The sequence below is a fragment of the Symphalangus syndactylus genome, chromosome 13 (genome assembly GCF_028878055.3).
Source record: "Symphalangus syndactylus isolate Jambi chromosome 13, NHGRI_mSymSyn1-v2.1_pri, whole genome shotgun sequence".
Classification (NCBI taxonomy): domain Eukaryota; kingdom Metazoa; phylum Chordata; class Mammalia; order Primates; family Hylobatidae; genus Symphalangus; species Symphalangus syndactylus.
The window spans coordinates 66,596,630-66,618,712 of NC_072435.2; the positions used below are offsets into that span (position 1 = coordinate 66,596,630).

Here is a 22,083-nt window from a genome sequence, read left to right on the forward strand (position 1 = left end):
CATCATTCTCTCATCTTACACAGCTTTTCTAATACATCAACAGTCGCTTCTTTCCAAACTGGCTTGACAGATTCTGGGGGCTCCCTGACTACAGCCATTAGTAACATTCTAACATGAACACTGTCTTGTCTCTAACACCCTTTGGAAATTGCAAATACTTCTCAAAGAAGTAACTCTTTAAGTCGCCAATGTTAGTTTTGACCAGGTTGTTTTACTTGGTGCTTGGAGCAAACAGGAACAGCAGGTAGAGGTGGAGGGTGATCAGTCATTCAGGGAGGAGAAAGAAGGTCAAAAATAGGAAGGAAGCACCTTAGCTTTGTCAGTTTCAGAGTTTAAGCTAACTGGATTCCTACCATTCATTCTACAGTATTTACTGGGCTCCTGCTGAATTCAAAGTGTTTGACAAGTGGAGTCTTTACCTTCACTATGCTTACAAACACATAAACATGGCTAAGGCATTCTTTCTGTGTTCATAACAGCTAACATCAAATAAAGCCAATTGTACCCTAGTAAGAAAACCAAAGTTAATTAATAATTTCTGCAGTATACATTTTCATTCAAAGCAATCCATAATGAAACCTGTAGTATAATGATATACTTAGCTGAGTGCCTAACAGATGATTTTTCTACATTTGTAACCAGAATACCTTGGTTACTTAATACTAATATAATGGTTGTAATGGTTCATCAATCTTGTACAAGGAAAATACATAAGAGGAATAATCCCAATCTGAGTTTTGCAGGAAGTCCTACTATTTGCTTCACTAATATTTTGTAGTAGGAATAAAGGTTAACATTCTCTGTGGAACATTCAACTCATTAAAATACACAACAATTAACATGTTGCCACTAACAACGGAAAGACAGATCAATCGGAAATGCCTAAAAATTTAGGGTAACACCAGATATGAAATAAACTTTAGAGCCAAATGGGCCCAGATATGAGTCCCAGCTTGGTGGTCTAACAACAGTGAGACCCTGGGCAAATGATGTCCACTTCCCAAACCTCAGTTTCCTCATCTGCAAAAGAAGGGTAGGAATTATTACCCATATGTGGTTGTGAGCATTCCATGACATGCTGTCTGTATGAGTGCTTAGGACAGTGTCTAGCACAGAGAAGGCTTCCAATCAACGTCAATTCTTCTTAAGAGACCATATTATGCTATGTTCTATAGGAAAGCCATGAAAGTAGGACTAGAATTCATAGTCACTGGCTTTTGGGTTAACAGAGGTTATATAGCAATCCTCTTTCCCCTGCTTCAAGTAAGCAGGCCTAGAGAAGCAAATTCAGGGATTTTTTTTTTTTTTTTGTAACTGAGGACCTAGCAATGATTCTGTCTATATTTGAATACTGTCACTTACTATAGCTATTTGACCTTGCAAGTATGAAAAATAAAACCCTTTTTATGCCTCAGTCTTATCTTTAAAACCAAAATAATAGTAGTACCTAACTCTTAGACCCTTAGGGTTACTGTGTAGAAATATTTATATATCCACATATATATAGCTTGGTAACAATAATAATCCTAAGTAAGTATGTGTTAGCCATTATGATTAACTTTGACATGCTGGGCACTAATAATAAGTATATATAAAAAGTATATTGATGTTAAAAGATTGACAAGGTATAGGGGAGTCAGTCTAGTATATAAAGCAAGCAAGATTTATTCACTTAAGAAATCATTATTAAGTATTGCCATGTGCCAGAGCATGTGTGTGTGTGTTTGCCTTTCAAGGTTAGGGGATACACATATAATATACACCTATAAATTTATTTGCTTGGCTTTTGAATTTTAAATACTCTCTGTTATAAAGTTACGCTATTTATAGTATAAATAAGGACGCCTTTTGCCTCCTTCTCTTAAAATTTGAAGGCAGAGAAAAACAACTCAGTTTATTGAGTTGTGTTTTCTTAGTCATAGTACCATCATAGATATGTTCCTTTAGTTAGTTCTGTAGGAGTCCTCCCTCTTCCATCCTTAACTTTGGATGGAGGTTGTACCATCCCATTCTCACTATGTCATATAGGATGTAGCTCATTGAAGAAGTCCCTATACTTGGAAACTGCACTTAAATGTACCTTCTATAAAGGATCTAAAGTTCCATTTAAGACAATGGGTAGCTATAGGCCAAGAAGAAACTGAAATAATTCTTAAAAACCCAAACCTAACATACTATGACAGACTCAGATTTCAGAAGTGTTAGCTCCAGTTTATAGTAAATAATGAAAGCAGATTGTCCTTAAAGAAGCTGTCACTTTGGTTACTGTTTTTCAGGGCTAGGGAGTGGTAAGGTGGACTTGTAATATGTTTTATTCAAGTCATCACTTAAGACGTAAAATATCTTTTTGCTAAAGATGAATAATAAAAAATGAAATATGAAAGCTAATATTCGGATGCCAGGTGCAGTGGCTCACACCTGTAATCCCAGCAATTTGGGAGGCCGAGGCAGGAAGATCAGTTGAGGCCAAGAGTTCAAAACCAGCCTGGGAAACATAGCGAGATCCTGTCTCTACAAAAAGTTTAAAAATTAGCCAGAGGTGGTGGCGCATGCCTGTAATCCCAGCTACTCTGGAGGCTGAGGTGATAAGATAGCTTGAGCTCAGGAGTTTGAGGTTTTAGTGGGTCATGATTAAAGCACTGCATTCCAGCCTGGGCAACAGAGTGAGACCCTGTCTCTTAAAAACAGAAACAAAAACAAAAACCTAAGTTTCGGGGTCAAGGTGGCAATTGATCAAAGTGGCACTATAGTGAATCCAATTCAATCTGTGCACTCACTTACTTACAGCAGCTGTGCTCCCTCTCATTACTTTCCAGATGAAGTCCAGAGCTCTCTTAGACTTCTTTGGATGTGAGGCTCAGGGAACAATGAAAGCTACCTACCTAGGGTTTCACTGCTTGAAGAACCCTTCATCCTAACTTGCCCTGTGGTAGCAGCAGAAGCAGAAGGTCCTAGCTCTCCCGGATCACAGACACTCACTTTCTGGTGACCTGCACAGCCACTTCCCAGATGACTGATCCTTTCCTTCACCACATGACACCAACATGATTCTTGAGCCCACTTTCTCCCTTAGGCTAAAGGAAGCTTTCTTAGATTATAGTTTGAAACTGTCAACACATAAAAGAACCAATTACATGCTTCCATCAGGAAAACACTTCCTACTTTCTCACAGTTATAGGAGGTAAACTAATTAAATATTTTCTACCGAATAAAGGAGTTTTGTTTCTTTGTCTTTCTTGCAAATAACAAATTCTCTGCAAAGAAGAAAAATAAGTCATCTCTAGAGAAGCTCTCTCTGGTTAGACATTTGCTCACAGCAATTAAAAGGGGCCTCTGGCTGACCAGGAAGAAGTCAACTTGGGAAAATTACAACCACATATTAACTACAGTGGTGTCACAGTGCATTTTGGCATCCTTGTTTCAAAAGCAAAAACCAAGAAGCCACTCTTTTTGTTTTTCTGTTTTTGTTTTTCCTTGAAAAGCTTGCATTAATTCAGGGGGGTAACTTAATATCCATGACATCCTAACAGTGAGAGAAAACAGTAGAGAATCTTTTCCTAAAGTTCCAACAGAAATCAGATTGTGAATACGTGCTTATGTGCAAAGGACTGCATCTGGAAAGTAATGAGAGGGAGCACAGCTGCTGTAAGCAAGTGAGTGCATAGATTGAATTGGATTCACCTTAGTAATTAGTCTAAACTAGTACAGAGGAAGGACTAGAAAGAGAAGCAGGAGGCCAAGACCAAGGTCAGCATTTAGAGGCTCTATTTCTCTGGGACAGAAAAAGTCAGAACAAATCCCAGACACATTTCAGAACAGAACCTCCAATATGCAGCTGTCATTCTGATATAGGCCACGGTTGTGAGGAAGGGGATGGGCAGGTGATGAAAGCCTTATTGATCCTATTATTCAGTCCTGGAACTTGCAGGGAGAAGAATGATTGGCCTTCTTGGGTATATTCTCAAGAAGTAGCTCATATTCAAGGGTAGGTAAGCTGTGATGAAAGAGAGGAAATAAGGCAATACAACTGAAACATTCTGTGTTCACATCTTAAGTCAGATGGAAGAGGTGGTTAAAGCAAGGCCCCTTTTGTTATGTGTGGGACCCCTCGCCAACCAATGCCCAGGCCGTGCTGCAACTTAGCACTGTCTCTCAACTGATTTTCACTGCTATCTGAACCTGTCTATCTCTCTTTTAAGGCCATATTAATTTATCATCATAACAAACAATTATCCACCTATGGTCACAGTGCTGACTTTTGGGGGGAAAGCAACAAGGCCCACTGATAGGATTAGGAGCAACCCAACTCAGTAAGAGTGAGTCAAGCAGATACAGATGATGTTTTAGAAGAGAAACTCCAACAAGAAGGAGCTCAATTCCCATGGTTTGGCAAAAAGCAGCAAACAAAGTGATCCTCATGTTTTCTTGATTCGATGAGGCCATGAATTGTGAAATGTGCCACATTAATATCAGCTTTTCAGGATAGCAGGGTGAAGGGGAGGGAGCCACCCAATTAAAAATATACATCATTTGTAACATATTTTCTAATTTCAGAAATATTTTTAAAAATATGCATCTTAGAATGAGAAAATAAAGTACAGTTGACCCATGAATAAAGCAGGTTTGAACTGTGTGGGTTCACCTATTCACTGATTTTTTTATTTCAATAAATACATTGGAAAATTTTTTAGAGATATGTGACAATTTGAAAAAAACAGACAACGGTATAGCCTAGAAATACTGAAAAATTAAGAAAAAGATATGTTGTGAATGCATAAAATATATGTCTATTTTATCATTAAATACTATAAAATATATACAAATTTTTAAAAGTTAAAATTTATCAAAACTTACACAAACACAGACCTTACACAGGGTCTGTGTGTCATTTGCAGTTTAGAGAAATGTAAACAAATGTAAAGATGCAGTATTAACTCACAGTTGCATAAAATTAACTGTAGTACATACTGCACAACTGTAATAATTTCATAGCCACCTCCCATTGCTACTGGGGTGAACTCAAGTGTTGCAAGCATTGGCTTAAAATGCGGCCTGACCTTGAGCAGTGCATCTCTCCAGTAAACTGTATATTACAGTAAAAAGTGATCTCTTGCAGTTCTCACATATTTTTCATCATTTAGTACAGTATCTTAAATCTTGAATAACAACACCATGGTTCCCATATGTAGTGCCACTAGTGATGCTGGAAGTGTTCCCAAGAAGTGGAAAAGAGTCACGGCATTACAAGAAAAAGCTGAATTTCTTGATATGTACCATAGAGTCAGGTCTGCAGCTGTAGTCGCCCTCCATTTCAGACAGATAATTCATCTTGTAAACAGATAGCATAAACTCACAATTGATAAATACAGTACATTACTACAAATGTATTATTTTAAATAATTTTCTTAACATTTTCTTCTCTTTATCTTACTTTATTATAAGAATATAGCATATAATACATATAACATACAGAACATGTGTTACTCTATTATTTATGTATGTATCGGTAAGGCTTCCAGTCAACAGTAGGCTATTAATGGTCAAGTTTTAGGGAACTCAAAAGGTATATGCAAATTTTTGACTGCATGAGGTAACAGTGTCCCCAATCCCCTCTTTGTTCAAAGGTCAACTGTAATTACATCCACAAAATAAGAGACTAAGTACAATAGCCAAGGGAAATTGGGTTCATTCTCTCATTTATTTACTTTTCCTATATGCCAGGCTCATGCTGTGCTCTGGAATTACAAAGCTGAAGGAATAGGAATTCATTAGGCAGATGAGGGAGAGAAAGATTTTGTCGGGAGGCTATGAGAAAGCATGTCACATTTTAGGAACATAAAAAAGAAGATGGAATCCAGCAAATGAGACAAATTAGATAAAGTTACTTTGGATCATGAGATGATTTTGTATCAGAATAGTTTAGATGTAGACAACAAAACCAAATTCTTGCCAACTTAAGCCAAAGAGTAGAGGAACAAGGAAAAGATGCTTTATGAAAAGGAAGTGGATGGCATACAGAAGCAAAGAAAACATTGAATGAGCATGTTTTTGAAAAAATCAAGGATAGTTAAAGGAATTTAGATAAAACAGTAATTCCCCCCTTACCCTTGAGAGATACATCCGAAGACCCCAGGTGGATGACTAATACCATGGACAGTACCAAACACTATTTATGCTATGTTTATTCTTATACACGAATACCTATGTTAAGGTTTTATATATATATATATATATTTTTTTTTTTTCAAGACAGCAAATTGAAGGCATTGTTAGCATACCTCTCTCACTTGGAAAGACAATAGTATGGAGAGATTCACATTGTGAATTTCTTTCCAAGAAGCAACACATGAACTTAACTGAAAGAAACCACATATATTTGAAAGAAGCAGTGGGCTGCAGCCTACACCGTGAGCCAGTCAAAAAACTATGAGTCCTGAGGGTATGACAGGGGAATAAACTGCCTCTGGGATATACATTCCCATCAGAGAACCTGGCAATCCAGGCTATGGGAAGGCCTTAATCCTGCCCAGCATAGGAGCTGCTTTAGTGAGTGGTGGGGAGTATATGAGGAATGGCATTGGGACATGCTTTGCATGCACTCCCAGTCTCTAGTGGGGATGGAGGGAAGCCATTCCTGATCCTACCTCATAGGTAATCTCCTAGAAGTTGGTTAGGTAGCACAGGCAGTAGTCACAGGTTGAGAGAAGCTCTCAACTGAGATTCACAATATTATCTCAGGTGGGGAGAAACTTCCTTGGCCAGAACTGAAGGGTGAGTGAGAAGTGTGCTACAGCCACAAATGCAAAAGCTGGATGGAAGACCAAGAGGTGCATGGCCTGAAAGCCCCAGTTGCTGTCTCCCTAGGGAGGATTTATTGCATGGGGCACTTTTGGGTTCTGAGCACACACTACCTGGAACCTAGCTAGCTGCTGCCGGTAGAATGCTGCTGGAGTAAGAACTGCCTTGCTACATGTGTGGGAGCTAACCAGGAGGTTCTGAGTCTGTCCATAGGACCTGTTCATTACTACTATACCTGGAATTTGAGAAAGTAAACATGTTAAGGCTATTTATAACCAAGGAATTTTGCAAAGTCTATGTCACTCCCCTGCCACTCCATCACAGTTGGTGCTATTACCCACTGCTAGGAGACTTGAGGACAGGTCATATTACTGGCTTTGCTAGAGATTTAGATATCCAAACAGAAGAAGCTCAAAGAACTCCTGGGAGATAAATTGCTAAAGGGATATCACCAGGGTATATATTCATCAGGCTATCTAAAATCAACATGAAAGAAAGAATTCTAAGAGCAGTGAAACAAAAGCATCATGTAACCTATAAAGGAAAACTTATCAGACTAACAGCAGAATTCTCAGCAGAAACCTTACAAGGCAGAAGGGCTTGGGGTCCTATCTTTAGCCTCATTAAACAGAATTACTGTAAGCCCGAAATTTTGTATCCAGCAAAACTAAGTTTTATAAATGAAGAAATAAGATCTGTTTCAGACAAGCAAATGCTGAGGAAATTTGTCACTACCAGACCACTTCTATTAGAAATGCTGAAAGGACTTCTAAATCTTGAAACAAAAGGTCAATATTCACCAGAATGGAACCTCTTGAAAGCATCAAACCCATATGGCCTAGAAAACAATAACAAAATGAAACAACAACAACAACAAAAAACAACAAAGTATCTAGGTAACAATCAACATAATGACTGGCACAGTACTTGCAGCTCAATCTTAATGTTGAACATAAATGTCTAAATGCTCCACTTAATAGATACAGATTGGTAAAATGGATTAAAAAATCACAAGTCAAATATCTGCCATCTTCAAGACTCGCCTAACACATAAAGATTCTTATAGATTCAAGGTAAAGGAGAGGAAAAAGATATTCCATCCAAATAGAAACCAAAGCAAGGAGGAGTCGTTTACTTTAAAGCAATAATAGTAAAAAAAAAAAAAAAAAAAAAAGTAAAGAAGATTATTACATTACATAATGATAGAATGAGTCATGCAACAAGAAGATATTACAATCCAAAATATATATGCATCTAATTCTGGAGATCCCAAATTACCACTACACCTGAGAAAAGAGATAGATGGCAACACAATAATAGTGGGGACTTCAGCATTCACTGACAGCACTAGAAAGATTATCCAGGCAGAAAGTCAGCAAGAAACAATGAACTTAAACTTCACTCTAGAACAAACAGACATAACAGATATTTACAGAACATTCTATCCAAGAACTGCAAAATATACATTCTTCTCATCAGTATATAAAACATTCTCCAAGATAGAGCATACAATAGGAAAACAAGTCTCAATAAATTTTTAGAATTGAAATCATACCAATATGATTTAATGGAAGCTGCAAAAAAATAAAATATTAATACCAAGGAATATACTTAACCAAGAAAATGAAAGATTGCTACAAGGAGAACTACAAAAAACTGCTGAAAGAAATCGTAGATAACAGAAAAAAATGGAAATACATCCCATGCTTATGGAGTAGAAAGAAAAATATCATGCAAATGACCATACTATGCAAAGCAATCTGTAGATTAAATGGAATTCCTATCAAAATACCAACGTCATTTTTCAGAGAATTAGAAAAAACAACCATGAAATTCATATGGAATCAAAGAAGAGTCCAAATAACCAAAACAATCCTAAGCAAAAAGAACAAATCTGGAGGCATCACATTACCTGACTTCAAATTATATCACAAGATTACAGTTACCAAAACAGCATAGTACTGGTATAAAGTAGATACACAGACCAATGGAACAGAACAGAGAACCAGAAATAAAGCCAAATACGTACAACCAACTGTTCATCAACAAAGCATATAAAATATAAATTGGGAAAGGGACACTCTATTCAATAAATGATTCTGGAAAACTGGATAGCCACACGTAGAAAAATGAAACTTGATTCCTATATTTTACCATATTAAAAAAAATCAATTGAAGATGGATTGTAGACTTAAATCTATGACCTAAAAACATAAGAATTCTAGAAGACAACCTAGGAAAAACTCTTCTTGGCATTGGCCTGTTAAAGCAAATTAAACATGGCCTGAGAAGGACTCTGTATTTCTATATCTGAGCCCTTGTGGATGAACTGCAACCTAGCTTTTAATAGGCAGACAAGACTGAAAACCTAACTTAGGAGTATGTGCCTGTAACAGTAGCTGAGTCTTGGCCAATCCCAGCAGCTGTACTTTAACCATTCATACACTGCTTGAGTGTTCAAACTGTGTTGAAATAAGGCAAACACCGAGCTATAACCAATCCAGCCGTTATGTAGCTCACTTCTGATTTCTGTATATCATTTCCCCTTTTTTTGTCTATAAATCTTCTTCCACCACGTGGCTGCACTGGAGTCTCTGTGAATCTGTTGTGATTCTGGAGCTGCCCAATTCACCAGTTGTTCATTGCTCAATTAAATTCCTTTAAATTTTCTTCTCTCTCTCTCTTATCCTTTTTTTATTACTCAGGGCAACCATGTTGCCCAGAGGCCACATGTTGAAACTCCTAGTCAGAGATTGGATTAAAGATGGCAGGGCCCATCTGAAGGTAAATTTAAGCCTTGACATTTGATATTGGGTGCTAAGCAAAGTGGCAAATGTCTATGTCTTGTCACATGTATTTTGCTCTGGCCAGAATGAAAAAAGATAATTTTGTTTTATGATGTGGCTTGGCCCCCCAGGGGACGGTGCAGCAAGTCAGGTCACTGGGGCTGCTCAGGGAAAGAAAACCCAGAAGCCTGGCATGCTGGCAAAAGGGTAAGAATTTCTTACCAGTCAGACTTCTGGCCTCCGTCTCTCTCTCTCTCTCTCTCTGTGCAAACCAGTTGAATGAATGGTAAAAATCACTGTTTATCTCTTCTGTACAGTTGGGATTAATACAAAAAAAAATCTGAGTCTGGTCTTAAACTATAGTGAATCTGGTATGCTTTGTGTGGCTTTCTCTATTGTTCTGTCACAAAGAGGGGTGGGTACCTCGGAATAAAATGCATGCCTAAAACCCCATATGCCTGCTGTTCAAGACAGCCCAACAAACTGGTCAGTTATGTCCTTGGGAGCTTGACCTTGTAACCATGTGGCTGTGCTTTCTCTTTTCACAATGGCGGCCTGAGCTCAGGTTTCAATCCCTAGCTTAGGGGATGAGCCTTTTTAATTGATATTTGGGTGACCTTTGCCATTTTAAAATTATATTCCCCTCTACAAACTGTCTTGAATTATCCTGTCTCAAAGCACCTGTGAGGTTACTTTCAATAAAGTTAAAAAGCCAGAAATATTGACCATTTGGCCTGGCTAAAGTCAAGTAATAAGAATGTTTAAAAGGACTTTATTAAAGAGTGCTATGGTTAAAAGTCAGCTTAATTAAAAGTGGATATTCAGGCTCTAACAGCCTGAGACTCCTTTGAAAAAACAGGAGGCACCAGAGACCCTTTCCTGGACCTGTTTTTCCAAGGGCTCCATCCGAAAGCCAATAATCCAATTAAGAAAATTAAAAACTGGCAAATGAAAAATTTTACAACGATCTGTAGTAATCTTCTGTCTGTCTAGGTAGTTTTATGTAGGTATTGTGTATGTAATGTTTATATGTGAAAGAGTTTTAACTAATTGGTTTAATAATAAGTGCTTAAATCAAATATTTTGTCAGAAATGTAAAAAGTATAATGCCTTTTATTTAGTTCATGTAACTTTAGTAATCTTTGGGAAATAAAGACAGTTTAAAAGATTACTGGTAAAATTAAAATGTCTTCAATAGTGTAAATATTTGGTTTAAATTATGCAGGTCAGATGTTAAATTTGCTAAATGCTTTAAGGTCATAAACTGCTTCTTTGACTTTTGAAAACTGTTCAATTTATTTTGGAGACATTAAATTCTAAATAAGCTCTGGGGACATGTGAAATTAGCCATGCCCCTTAGCTATGCAAAGAAGGCATAAAAGAAAAGAGATTGTATATAAGGAAGGATCTTGTATGGTAAATTCTGGTCCTAAAGCTAAAGTAAAATGACTGTTTGTTTAAAAGAGAGATGTTTAGGACAAGTCAGAAAGTCAAAGCATGTCATAGATGGTCGATGTAAGCCCATTTATAAAAGGATTTATAAAATAACATTTATGCACCAAAAATGAAAGTTACTAAGCATTATCATTATAACATGTAATTGGGACTACTGAAAAAATAGGTTTACATGCGTGGTGTATGAGAAGAATGAAATGTGTCTTTGGTAAGAGATTATAAAAAGGCATGAGAATGTAAATTTTTGCCTAGTTTAAAGGGTTAAACCATTGTTAAATTAAATAAAGCTGAAGGTTAAAACAACTTTTAAAAGGTTTGTAAAAATTAACCTTGTAAAAGGAATTCTATGTGTGAAAATATTCACTAAATTTAAAAGGGTATTATTTGGTTTTACTGTAAATTGAACATCAAAATAAAAGCACAACAGAGTTTTCTTAAAGCACTAATCTGCTCTTTAACAAAAATTTATAAAGGGTTATAAAAGGTTTATAAAAATCTTGCCATATGATCAAACTGATTAAGATTGGGTAGACTTGTCTATGAGATTTCATTAAAAATTGGGATTGACATTAATAGTCTGCTAATGCAAGGCTGAAATTTGGCTTTCTTTCTTTAACAAGATTTTCAAGTATTATTAAAAGATAAGATAATGAAAGATTTTTGTTTGCCTTTTAAATATACTACAAAAGAGAAAAGAAAAAGAAGGGAAAGACAAAAGACAGATTGTTTGGAAAGCTAAGTCTTCCCTCTATCAATGAGTAAAGGTTTTTGCCTTTTTAAACATTTTTGAGTCATCATTTTGACTAAATGAATCATCATTGTGACTAAATGAATGACTTATGGTGACCTTGAATTCTAGTTCATAATATCAAGTGTTTTAAATCTTTAACATATTTAATAGGCTTCCCAAAATCAAATTTCAGCTTCAAAATGGTCTTTTCTGACCCCTTAACTTTGGAATGCTACAGATGGCATCCAAAAAAGAGGTAAACATCCAGAAGAGAGGTAAACAGAATTATTTAACATGTTAAGTTACATGGGAAGCATTGTCAAAATAAAAATAATGTTTAATCTTCAGGTTATATTTTAGTGAATGATATTAATATATGTTCCAAAATTGTATGGGATTTCTAAAATACTAATATGTCTGAGTATAGCTATCAGTCATAATTATGGTTATTATGTTAAGTTATTGTACACCACAGAAATAACCAAATTTCCTTGTATAAAACTGCTAACCCAAGTAGAACAAAAAAATTAACTAAATGTCTAGAAAATACTTTGCCAGATTTTCATGTTAAACCAGCTAATACTGAAACTGTTTACATATACAATTTGAACTCCATGGTCTAAGTCAACTTACCTATAATAACCCACTAGTTATCAGTGCTATGCACCTAAATTTGAGAAACAACTGGTATTCAAGAGGACATAAATCCAGTGTTAAGTATGGACTCATGGAGAACCAGGGCACCCTCCTTGTCCTTCCTGAGTCCTTAAAACTTGTGTTATTAAAGGTTCTGCATTCCACAATTCATCATGGAAAAAAATAAAATGATCTAAATTGAATATATTGATATGGTGACTTACGAATTGTGAAAGTAGTTTAAAACCAATGTTTGGTTCTATATTCCCGGGAAGACAATCAAACCTTCAAGTATATTTGGCTACCTGATGGGTCATTTAAACATTTATAAAGATATTTCACTCAAGTGTCATTTTCAATCGTGTTTTTTGTTATAACAGTTAATTATTATGTCACAGTATATTTTCACCAGGTAAATAAAGCTTTTTATGGTTCACTGAGGACAATCAACTCCTTCACAATCTAGAACCTGAAGACTGAATATTCTGAGAACATCACACTTGCCATCCACACTGCAACAAAACTTTGGAAACTTGTACCTTGGATTCATAACCAAACAACTGAGAAGGGTCCCTCCACACTCTTGGAATTGTACACCCATTGGAACCCTTAAGGTAAAATGAACCAAGAAAGTTTCTCCCCAGAAGAAGATGGAATACTTGATGTGAACAGCTTTTCCCAAGATCATGAATCAACACTTCTACTATCATGAGACTCTTATCTTTGAATATTTTTTACTTGTTTATGCCTCTACGAATAATAGAAATGAAAAAGGGGTCTATTATTTGCACTTAGAGGGTATATTTTTATTTGTGAAGGATTTTGCACCCAGCCTTATACATGAATAACCTTATACTTTGATAGATAAAAGATCAAGGCTCCATGTAGGTGAGAAACTTTAGTGGTACATACATTGCCTCATAATCAGTCAAAACCCCTCTTAACCCACATCACGGGTTAAAGAGAACATTGCAAGGAGCCCTTTACTCTTCTAGAAGGACACCATTTATTAGGTCCTTTTTCCATGGTTTAAAATAAAAGAGGCAATAATTAGAAATGCATCCCTCATAAAAGGCTCTATAGCAGTTTCTACTATAAAGGCTATCATTACACCACAGACTTTAAATTATCTTGTGAAAGTTATGCTAATAATAGAATTGGCTAAAAAGAAAAATACTTGTGCAGTTGTTGGCACTTGTGGCTTATGGAGAAATAACGTCAAATGTAGATTATAAAAATTCAGTTGTAGGGGATTAATGAAAAGACCACTTAGTCAAGCAAGTAGACTCTTCATCCAGCTCATTCTTTAATCTATTTAATTTTAGGTGGTTTGCTTTATGGGGACCCTGGCTAAGGAGCATACTCCAAACTTTTGGTATTATTATCTTCCCAATAGTCTAATAATAGTCTCCCTGGTGTGCTATATTCTCTCAAAGGTTTTAAATGTTTGCATGCAGCCATCAGTATAATGTCAAATGGTCTCTCTTCAACTGGAATGACAAGAGCTGAAAGAAATATGTGCCCATAAGCGCACCATAACCTATGAATGATGTGCTGAGACTGGAAACCCAAAATGATGACAACAGAGAGTGGTGCCAAGGCCCTAAATTTTGGTCACACTCTCACCTAAGTGAGAACCCAACCAAAAAAGGCGAACTTTTAAAACAAAATTATAGGAGGCCATTGTTTTGGACTCAGCTCAAGCACTAGGACCCAACAGGCCAAACTGAACTAAAATACAGTTACTCATGCTAAACATGACATAATCAAACTAAGACTTTAAGGAAACACGTAGATCCTAGAACAGACTCAGTTTTATTTTTCTCATGTAAATAGAACATTCCAGCAAAAAAGTTATCCTCTACTCAGCCCTTGTTCCTACCTTTTGCAAAACTCACTGTTCTACTATTTCCCAGTGGGTTTCAAGACCAAATAAGTACATTTACAACGGTGATAGTGACATCAATAACTGAAGTTTTTGTGAATCTCTCAAAACTGAGAAAATGACCAAAAAAGGGGAGTTGTTAAAGAGAACTAAACATGGCCTGAGAAGGACTCTGTACGTCTATATTTGAGTCCTTGTGGATGAACTGCAACCTAGCTTAATAGGTAGACAAGATTGAAAACCTAACTTAGGAGTATGTGCCTGTAACAACAGTCGAGTCTTGGCCAATCCTTGCAGCCGTACCTCAATCATTCATACACTGCTGAGTGTTCAAACTGTGTTGAAATAAGGCAAACACCAAGCTGTAACCAATCCAGCCATTCTGTACCTTACTTCTAATTTCTGTACGTCATTTCCCTTTTTTTTGTCTATAAATCTTCCACCACATAGTGGCACTGGAGTCTCTGTGAATCTGCTGTGATTCTTGGGGCTGCCTGATTTGTGAATCATTCATTGCCCAATTAAACCCCTTTAAACTTAATTTGGCTGAAGTTTTTTTTTTTTCTTTAATCAGGCCTACGCAAAAAATTTACAACTAAGGCCCCAAAAGAAATGCAACAAAAACAAAAATAAATATATAGGATCTAATGAAACTCAAATTAAGCCAAATTCCATATGTTCTCACTTGTAAGTGGGAGCTAAGCCATGGGTATGCAAAGACATAAATGGTATGATGGACTTTGGAGACTTAGAATGGGGGAGGACGACAGGGGAGTGAGGGATAAAAAAAACTACATATTATGTACCATGTACACTACTCAGGTGATACACTAAAACTCAGACTTCACCTTTATACAATTCATCCATGTAACCAAAAACCACCAGTATCCCAAAAACTATTGAAATTAAGAATATATGTTTATATTTTTTACATATATATGTTTCATATATATAAACTTTACATATGTATAAAGTTCAATTTATACATTAGACACGGTAAAAGATTAACAGCTATTAATCAAGTACAACAATTATATTAATAACAATATGCAATAATAAAACTTACATGAATGTGGTCTCTCTCTCTCTCAAAATACCTTTTTGTACTGTATTCACCCTTCTTGTGATAATGAAGTGAAGTGAATGATATAGGTATTGTGCTGTAGCATTAGGCTACTACTGACCTTCTGAAGCAACCTGAGAGGAAGGTTTATTTGTTTCTAATGACCCTGGGTCGTTGAGCCATGATGATGTTAATGGTTGGACATCAGTAGCAGACAATGTTTATGACCATTAGGCAGATAGCATCTACATCATGGAATCACTGGACGAAGGAATGATTCACGTCTGAGGGGTTCCAGCAGGAGGGCACAAGATTTCATCACTCTACTTAGAACTACACACAAGCTAAAACTTATCAATTGTTTATATTTGTAATTTTCCACTGAATATTTTCAGACCATGACTGACCATAAGAAACTGAAACCACAGAAAATGAAACCACAAATATGGTTGGACTACTACTGTAGGAATAAATGGACAAACCCCTTAGGGTGCCTGAATCTACAACATGTCAGCAAAAGAACCTACAATATATGCCTGAAGTAAATCACCTCCAAGTATGTTCGATCCTTCCTTCTCTTTATTCAAAATTGAAATTTCCAAAAGATAATTACTTAACTTTGTCAGAGCAGGGAAGAACATCTTAGAAAACAGTCCCCCAAACCTGCTGATATTCCCCCAATGTGACATCAGTTGTTTGGCTTCTAAGATAACTGAGGATAGATACTCCACAAGCAAAGAGACCCAGAAGAGTGTTGGGTGCTTGGCCAAGGAGTTTGGTCTTTATCTTATAAGCAGAGGAAAATCATTGGAAGAATAAAGACTGGAGATAATCCACACTTCTGTTCTCTTTGGGAACATGATACACTCTGGGAACTGTAACAAAATCACAAATGAATGCAATATATAAATATGATATATAATTCTCATGACATTTATTGGTGAGCAATCTGAATGTTAGAAAGAGGAATGAAGTTAGAAGTCATTCGTTGAATATAATTTCATTTTGTAGGTAACTGTGCAGAGAAGCAACATCTGTAGCTTTCCCTTGGTCACAAGTTTACCTACTGGCATTCAAGATTTAGGACTAACTTTCCTTGGTTATTATATGACACCATCATGCTGAGCCATTGCAATAAAAGCCCGTGTTAATGTATCTTTCTTCAGTAAAATACTGTGCTCTAACAAAGATCCTATTGTGACTTGGATCATGTCTACCATATTCATAATGTTAGGCATTTCTCTCACTATTACCTCAAATGCTGAAGATGTAATGTTTCATCTTTCATTTCCTCATTTATTCAGCAAGGACCTAGTGAGCATCAGACGCTATGTTGGCTGAGGGTACAAAGATAATAGTAATGGTATTGATAATAATAATATCAACAATAATAATAGAGAACACTTACAAGGTGCCAGACAATATTCTGAGTGCTTTGCACGTGTCAATTCATTTAATCCTCATAAAAAACTGTGAGCAGGGATGGGGAGTGATTGCTGATGGGTTCAGGGTTTCTTTGGGGGATGATGCAAATGTTCTAAAATTAGATTGTGGGGTTGGTTGCACCAATCTGTAAATACAAGAGAAAACACTGAGTTGAACACTAAATGAGTGAATTTTATACCATGTGAATTATATTTCAATAAAGCTCTTAAAAAATAAAATTAAAACCCAGAAGATAGATTATTGGCCCCACAACGCAGATAAGTAACATAAGGCACAGAAGGGGTTCCACCATCATTTGTCCAAGGTCACAGAGCTGCTGAGAGACAGTGCTGGGATTTAAATCCAGGCAGACTCAGAGTCTATACAATATACAGTCCTTTACCTGAAAGAATTCAAAATATGGGGCATCTTTACAGAAAATGAAGCATACATATATAGCCCTTGTATTTAAGTTTGCAGTTCCATTAAATACACATTTGGAGAAAAAGAAAAAGTATATAAAAGAAAGCCAATGGATCACAGAGTACTGAATATCAGAGCATGTGCCATTATGTCCAAAGCCTGATTCTTCTCCTGAAGACGGTGTGATCAGGAAAAAGTTTCATGAAGTCAGTTGAAGAAAAGAAGGTAAAGAGAGCAGTTTACTCAGTGAGAGTTAACATGACAAGCATAAGCTGGCCTGTGTGTGGACACCCTTCTCCAGGAAGTCCTAGCACCTGGAGGAACACACAGGAAACAAATGGATGACTGTCAGTGAATGACACTCAGCTAGTTAAATAGTAGCTTACGTTGAATTCCAACTTTCTATACTTTAAATTGACTCAACTTTAGGCCAGAAAAGAAGGCAAAAGAGCTGCACAAGATAATCTGAGATATGCAGGCATTAAATAATTTGGTGAGCACCTGGTGTTAATGAGGCCACAGCTCCAGGACAGGTCAACTAGTTCTTACACAAAATCTTTTTCAAGAACACAGACTCTGGCTGTCTTGAAAATGTATTTAAGTGGTTAAAAAAAAGAACTGAGTAAGAGAAAATGGGTGGCTGAGCTCAAATTCTTTTCAACTCTAGGAAAAACTCACAGTGCATTCCTACTGATGGTGAGCTAAGGACAAAGCATTCCCTTAATAGTATGCATTCAACCATTAACAGATTGTTAACACCACAATGTAGCAGACATAGGAAATACTTAAACCAGAATGCAGTAACCAAATTTCAGTTCTATAAACTGGCAGTCTGCTTCAAATTCTACTCAACTGTATTTATGTACCAAGCAATGCACTAATTGTTGGATAAATAAGGCATATGACCTGTGCCAAAAAAGCACACAGTATGTTTCTAAACTCCTCAAAATTTTTAGCACGACTGTATTATTACTTAGTTGAATATTTTTCTCATTTGGTAATGAATTATGAGTGTGATATTCATTAGGTCCCAAATAGTGCTCTTCTTATCCACTAAAAGAGCTACCTAAAAAATACAAAAGTTGTAGCACTATTCACAATAGCTAAGATACGGAATCAACCTAAGTGCTCATTAACAGATAAACAGATAAAGAAAATGTGGTATATATACACAATGGAATATTATTTCACCATAAAAAGAATGAAATACAGTCATTTGCAACAACATTAATGGAACTGGAAGACATTACGTTAAGTGAAATAAGCCAAGGACACAAAGGCAAATGGCATATGTTCTTACTCATATGTGGGAGCCAAAAAATAGGCTGGGAAGAATAGTGGAGAGGAAGGGATAAAGAGAGGTTGCTTAGTGGGTACAAAAATACAGTTAGAAAGAAGGAATATGATCTAGTGTTTGGCAGCACAAACACTTAGGGCGACTTTAGCTGACAATAGTTCATTGTATATTTCAAAATAACTAGAAGAGTAGAATTGGAATGTTCCCAACACAAAGTAATGATATGTGTTTGAGGTGATGGGTATCCCAACTACCCATATTCGATGATTATACATTGTATGCTTGTATCAAAGTGTCACATATGTTTCAAAACATGTACAACTATAATGTATCCACTCTGTTCCAGAGTGTTTTCCAACTTGGTTCCATTCTCCCCGTCATTTTCAGGTACACCAATCAGACGCAGGTTTGGTCTTTTCACATAGTCCCAAATTTCTTGGAGGCTTTGTTCCTTTCTTTTTATTCTTTTTTCTCTAAACTTCCCTTCTCACTTCATTTCATTCATTTCATCTTCCATCAGCGATACCCTTTCTTCCAGTTGATCGCATCTGCTACCGAGGCTTCTGCAATCTTCGCGTAGTTCTTGAAACTTGGCTTTCAGCTCCATCAGCTCCTTTAAGCCCTTCTCTCCATTGGTTATTCTAGTTATCCATTCTACTAATTTTTTTTCAAAGTTTTTAACTTCTTTGCTATTGTTTTGAATTTCCTCCCGTAGCTCGGAGTAGTTTGATCGTCTGAAGCCTTCTTCTCTCAACTCGTCAAAGTCATCCTCCATCCAGCTTTGTTCCGTTGCTGGTGAGGAACTGCGTTCCTTTGGAGGAGGAGAGGTGCTCTGCTTTTTAGAGTTTCCAGTTTTTCTGCTCTGTTTTTTCCCCATCTTTGTGGTTTTATCTACTTTTGGTCTTTGATGATGGTGATGTACAGATGGGTTTTTGGTGTGGATGTCCTTTCTGTTTGTTAGTTTTCCTTCTACCAGACAGCACCCTCAGCAGCAGGTCTGTTGGAGTTTACTAGAGGTCCACTCCAGACCCTGTTTGGCTGAGTGTCAGCAGCGGTGGCTGCAGAACAGTGGATTTTCGTGAGACCACAAATTCAGCTGTCTGATAGTTCCTCTGGAAGTTTTGTCTCAGAGGAGTACCCGACCGAGTGAGGTGTCAGTCTGTCCCTACTGGGTGAGTGCCTCCCAGTTAGGCTGCTCAGGGGTGAGGGACCCACTTTAGGAGGCAGTCTGTCCGTTCTCAGATCTCCAGCTGCGTGCTGGGAGAACCACTACTCTCTTCAAAGCTGTCAGACAGGGACATTTAAGTCTGCAGAGGTTCCTGCTGACTTTTTGTCTGTGCCCTGCCCCCAGAGGTGGAGCCTACAGAGGCAGGCAGGCCTCCTTGAGCTGTGGTGGGCTCCACCCAATTCGAGCTTCCTGGATGCTTTGTTTACCTAAGCAAGCCTGGGCAATGGCGGGCACCCCTCCCCCAGCCTCGCTGCCACCTTGCAGCTTGATCTCAGACTGCTGTGCTAGCAATCAGTGAGACTCCGTGGGCATAGGACCCTTCGAGCCAGGTGCGGGACACAATCTCCTAGTGTGCCGTTTTCCAGGCCCGTTGGAAAAGCGCAGTATTAGGGTGGGACTGACCTGATATTCCAGGTGCCATCTGTTACCCCTTTCTTTGACTAGGAAAGGGAACTCCCTGACCCCTTGCGCTTCCCGAGTGAGGCAATGCCTCGCCCTGCTTTGGCTCGCGCACAGTGCGCTTCACCGACTGTCCTGCACCCACTGTTTGGCACTCCCTAGTGAGATGAAACCGGTACCTCAAACAGAAATGCAGAAATCACCCGTCTTCTGTGTCGCTCAGGCTGGGAGCTGTAGACCGGAGCTGTTCCTATTCGGCCATCTTGGCTCCACCCCCTCAGAAAATAAATTTTAAATAGGGTAATAAATCCCAAATAATTTATATTTAGTTTATGAATGTTCAGAGAAAAGAATACACACACACACACACACACACACACACAGATGTTCTAACTCAGATATGAGCCCTCTCTGAGTCCAATTTCTCTATCCACCACAAACGTAACACTTTCTTCTGTTAGCCTACTTACATATGCATACAACTAGTTGACCTGTAGAGGCCTGGAGCTGTGGCCTCATTAACACCAGGTGCCCACCAAATCATTTAATGCCTGCATATCTCTAATATATTAGAGGAAGGAGAACTAAGTAGATAAAAGCTCAGGTATCCATAAAATGTAATATCTAAACTAGGACAATGTTGAAAATGAAGAAAGCCACAGTGATTACAGTGGGACAATAGAAGGAAACTGGGGCTATACTGGGCAAACTGAGACATTACAGTCACCCTGTTAAAAGTCTGTGCTGAGTTCCGAGGTCACACTCTGCTAGTAGTTACAGAGAAACAGCTGAAGGCTTTTCAGTAGTGTTCTAAATGACCAGAACTTCAGGAAGCTTAGCATAGAAGCGGCTTATGGCTCGATTGGAGCAGAGAGAGACTGAGGCTGGGAAAGCCCATGAACATTTTTATGATACCAGTGAAGACATAAGGAAAGGCCGAGCCACGATGGCAGCAATAAAAAGAGAAAACCTATATGAGACATTATCTAAAATCACAGTTAAAGCAGTTAAAGAAGATATCCAAGTTGTGACACTTGTCCAAGTAGTTATAAACTTTTGAACACATCTCAAGGGACTTGACAGGTAAAGGTCAGGCATGGTAGAGCAATTGCCAGCAGGAGAAACCAAGGTGAGGTCAGATTCCAGGGCCAAAGCTGTTTGCTTCATACTCATTTTTTTCATACTTCCTGTTCATCTGAGTACCAGGATCACAGGTGTGTGCTTCCCTCCATGGAGAATTGGAGCCATCCCCATTCTGTTTACTACCATGGAAGGCATAGGTAAGCCAAGAGGTTCTGTCACTAGTGGGGTAATAAAATGCCACCAACAATTGCTCCAGACACCACTTGGTGGCACCAGTACCCTGAAATGATTGAATGCAACCTGCTCATCTTGTTCTTCCATGGGAAACTCATATAAACCTTCAGCCAACCCTCAAGTTCAGTTTTTTCCAGGATTATTTGAGTTTGTCTGGAATTGTCACATCCTCCTTTATTGCTATCCATGGAGATTCTGGTAGACGATGAGAATGTCTTTATTTTAATGATCTCTTATTATTTCAAGTATTCCTTTGAATGTATACACACAGAATTTTGCATAAATAAGACCATTTCTTACTGGATTTTGCCTATATTAGATTCTTCCCTTTTTGTTTGGCTTCCTCACCTACCACCACCACAATTCCCCCAGCCCCTTCCAGAAAACCCATCTTAACAACCTGGTATGTATCTGTTCATATTTTTTCCATCATATAACCTTACACAAATGGATACATAGAAAGACTATAGAGAGACAAATGAATACATACAAAAGTTGTTTTGGTCATTGATTCATAATGTAGACTCATATGTTCTTCTATATGTGTTACTTTTCTATCTCAACAATACCAGGTGGTAATTCTTCAAAGTCAACTGGTATTGCTCCATTTTGCTCTTTTGAGTGGCTATATTATATTCTAT

The 22,083-nt window shown here is 37.5% G+C and overlaps 1 protein-coding gene and 1 long non-coding RNA gene across 2 annotated transcripts in view; one reads left to right on the plus strand and one right to left on the minus strand.

Annotated features, from left to right (window-relative positions):
• TSPAN8 (tetraspanin 8) overlaps nt 1–22,083 on the minus strand; it is a 274,155-nt gene that overhangs the window by 80,016 nt on the left and 172,056 nt on the right. The gene's annotated exons all lie outside the window — the stretch shown is intronic.
• On the plus strand, nt 12,905–16,498 carry LOC129460280 (uncharacterized). Its single transcript, XR_008650188.1, has 3 exons — nt 12,905–13,019; nt 15,749–15,909; nt 16,365–16,498. It is a non-coding gene; the product is annotated as an uncharacterized lncRNA (long non-coding RNA).